We start from the raw sequence: 4,088 nt of genomic DNA, 5'->3' as shown, positions 1-4,088 counted from the left end.
CGTTTGTGTATGGAAAATTGTCATATCATTTATTTCTCCTTTTCACCCAGGTGTTAAAAATAGCACCAAATAGACATTGACTTCTTTGTTTTGCCAAATATATAAGAAATTTCTCCTTCCATCTCATGCCCCTCTATACCTCATGAGTTCCCAATTGTATTAAATTAATCAGGGTTCTCTAGAAGCAGGTCCAGGAATTGACTCACGCTATTTTGGAGGCTGAGAAGTCCCAAGAGCTGCAGTCAGTAAGCTGGAGACCTAGGGGAGATGATGGTGTCAGCTCCAGTCTGAGTCAAAAGGCCTGAGAACATGCAATATTGATGATGGAGTTCCCCAGTCAAAGCCCAACAAGCTCAAGACCCAGGAAGAGCCAATGTTTCCATTTGAGTCTGAAGGAAGGAAAAAGACCAATGTCCCAGCTCAAAGACAGACAGAAATAATATTTCTTACTCACAAGGGAGCTAGCCTTTTTTGTTCTATTCAGGCTTTCAACTAATAGGATGAGGCCCACTCACTTTAGGGAGAATAATCCACTATACTGAAAGATCACTAATTTAAATGTTAATCTTATCCCAAAACACACTCACAGAAATACTGTTTGACCAAGTGTCTGGACACCTCATGGCCCAGTCAAATTGACACACAAAATTAAACATAATGGCATACTTTCTCTTAACTAAATTGGGAAAAAAAGTACAAATACAAGGGGAAAAGGGAAAATATATATGAGGTTCAATGCAAAATAGGTTTTCAGCAAATGACATCTTATTCATTTCATTTCTTTTATTTTCTTTTTTCTTTTTCTTTTTCTTTTTTTTTTTTTTTTGAGATGGAGTCTCGCTCTGTGGCCCAGGGTAGAGTACAGTGGCATGATCTTGGCTCACTGCAACCTCTGCCTCCTGGGTTCAAGCAATTGTCCTGCCTCAGCCTCCTGAGTAGCTGGAATTAATAGGCATGCACCACCATGCCCAGTTAATTTTTGTACTTTTAGTGGAGACTGGGTGTCATCATGTTGGTCAGGCTGGTCTCGAACTCCTGACCTCGTGATCTGCCCACCTTGGCCTCCCAAAGTGCTGGGATTACAGGAGTGAGCCACTGTGCCTGGCCACATTATTTAACCATAATTGATTGGTTTTACTTTTCCATCCCACTTGCAATGCTATTCTGTGTTCAATGACAATGTGCATGTATCAACACATTTTAAATATGAAAATTGTTGAAACTGTGCTTTGATGATTAATATAATATTCAATAGATAGAATGGACACAAATAAACTATCCAATTAATGTTATCAAAATGCCATCTGTGTTTGGGGCCCAAGGTATATCACCTTTGTTATACTGTCAATCTATGAGACTCTTTCTTCTAACAGGGCAATTAACATCATTAATCACACTTGGAAAACCACTGCAGTTAGTGGATAAGAGAGATGAGTAACACAGGAAGTGTAAAATTAAACACAGGTGATTTAAGAGTCTGCATTGCAGATACATAGTAAATACTATAAAAATTATTTTACAAGCTTAAACCTTTTCTTAAAATATAATACATATTTGGTTTATATTTTGCTTAAGAAATCAAGTGTTTTTTGTTTACTCTTTGTATCACATCTACCATTATTTTTTAATAAATTTTTATAATTAATTCTTTTCTCAATTGTTAAGTTTTACCCTTTTCCTTTCATCTCTTGTTTTGTATACAGAAGATGCCTAAAACCATAATGAAAGACACATCAAAGACTATAGATTATTTTTATGATATTTTACAATTTTATTTCTTTCATGAAACAGAGAAAGAACATGTATAGATTGCTTGCTAAATTTGTAAATGGTCAGAACTTCATTCATAAAGGGAGAAAAGTAAAGATCATTCTATTTTAATTCATAAACCAGAAACTACTTCAAGCATACTTAATATGTAAAGTCTAAATGGCAAAGAGGAGAGGATTCTAATTACATGCTTGGCTTCAGACATTTAATTGAGTTGCCTGAGATTAGTTAATTTGCTCAAAACATTTTTGTTGATGTCATTTTAACTGTCCAACATAGTTCAGAACTTTAAAGATTGATTACTTGATAACAACCTATTTTTTTAGTCTTTTATCTACTGTGAAGATATCTGAATTCTAAGCACAAATAAAATTTAGAAATTGATTTTATATCTAGCATTATTTAAGATTTTGTTCTATGTTGTTAACTATGCTGAGCTATAATCACATAACCATACTGAAATTCAAAAGTCAAGATGGATCTCATAGTGTTTTCACTGGCAAGAAGTTCTGATCAATAACTCACACCACATACAAAAATCAATTCTGCTCAATTGTGGTTCTAAACGAGAAAGTTAAAACATTGACCCTTCTAGAAGAAAATGCAGAAGAAAATCTTGATAATATACATTAGGTAAATAGAGCACAATAAGTACTAATCACAAAGTAAGAAATTGATAACTTATATTCAAACTAATAAATTCCTTTCCTCAAATGATGCCGTAAGAGTGAAAACATGAGCTACCACAGGGATAAATGTTTGCTTCTATGTATGACAAATTAATTCCCTACCAGACCTTCCTGCAGAAAGGAATGGCAAATGTTGGACACAGCACAAAATGCGAGTGCCTGCAGGCACCGGAGTAGGCTGGCCAAGAGGAAATAGACTGGATGGAGGGCGTGCACATTTTCCGAGAGCATTGAAGACCAGGAGCTATAAAAATGTGTTACCTGTGGCCCAGGGCGAAGTAGTCGGTGTGGCATGACCAGTGCTGGGGGTACAGAGACGGAAAATCCCTCTAGAATTCTGACCAGGGGCAGAGGAAAGCGAGGTTGGGAGAACGATGACAAGGAGACTACGATATCCCTTAAAGAAGGAGCAGAAAGAGGGATCACCTAAATCTCTCTACCCACATCTCCTGCTGATTCCTAAATCATGCACGAGTAGGATAGTTCAAAAATATCTCAGCTGAAATGAAGTGATCTGGACAAAAACCAGAGCTGCCTCCCAAGGAGTACAGTTTGCAGATCAAACTAGCTAAGAAAATGCCCTCCTGAGACAGGAAACCATGCTCGTCAGAGAAACCTAAGGAAGCCTGAATCTCCTCACGTTCATATTCACAACACCCAGACATAATCCGAGGTTACCCGGAAATGATCTGCTGAGACATAGGAAACCATGCCCATCAGAGAAACCTAAGGAAGCCTGAATCTCCTCACGTTCATATTCACAACACCCAGACATAATCCGAGGTTACCCGGAAATGATCTGCTGAGACTTAGGAAACCACGCCCATCAGAGAAACCTAAGGAAGCCTGAATCTCCTCACGTTCATATTCACAACACCCAGACATAATCCGAGGTTACCCGGAAATGATCTGCTGAGACATAGGAAACCACGCCCATCAGAGAAACCTAAGGAAGCCTGAATCTCCTCACGTTCATATTCACAACACCCAGACATAATCAGAGGTTACCCGGAAATGATCTGCTGAGACATAGGAAACCACGCCCATCAGAGGAACCTAACAGAAGCCGGAATCTCCTCACATTCATATTCACGACATCACAGATATAACCCAAGGTTACCTGGAAATAATACGCTAAGACATAGGAAACCAAGCCCATTGGAGAAGCCTAACAAGGCCAGAATCTCCTCACATTCATATTCACGACACCCAGATATAATCCGAGGTTACCCGGAAATGATCTGCTGAGACATAGGAAACCATGCCCATCAGAGAAACCTAAGGAGGCCAGAATCTCCTCACATTCATATTCACAAGGCCGCAGATATAATCCAAAGTTACCAGGCATATACAGAATCAGGAAAATGGAACACATTCTCAGGAGAAAAGAAAAACAATTGATTCTGAGCCTGAGATGAACCAAACATTTCAATTAATGGATAACAATTTTGAAGCAGCCATTATATTTATTTTTAATAACTAAATCGAAACATTGTTCCCAATGAATGAGAAACAAGAAGTATAAACAGAGTAGAAACAGAAAAGTAGGATCACACGGAAATTCTACAACTAAAAAATAGAATTTCTGAAATGAAATATTCAAACACCTTGGAATTACTAAAAAGGTCA

General features: G+C 37.9%; 1 long non-coding RNA gene across 1 annotated transcript; it reads right to left on the bottom strand.

Annotated features, from left to right (window-relative positions):
• Positions 1-257: 257 nt before the first annotated feature.
• Positions 258-3,343, bottom strand: LOC105490789 (uncharacterized). The gene is made up of 3 exons (XR_011607533.1): positions 3,076-3,343; positions 2,721-2,856; positions 258-389 (listed from the first exon to the last, which is right to left on the bottom strand). It is a non-coding gene; the product is annotated as an uncharacterized lncRNA (long non-coding RNA).
• Positions 3,344-4,088: the final 745 nt, after the last annotated feature.

This window comes from Macaca nemestrina, chromosome 9, assembly GCF_043159975.1.
Source record: "Macaca nemestrina isolate mMacNem1 chromosome 9, mMacNem.hap1, whole genome shotgun sequence".
In the NCBI taxonomy this organism is placed as follows: Eukaryota; Metazoa; Chordata; class Mammalia; order Primates; family Cercopithecidae; genus Macaca; species Macaca nemestrina.
The sequence above is the reverse complement of the archived record's forward strand: the minus strand, read 5'-3'. Positions and strand labels throughout refer to the sequence as shown.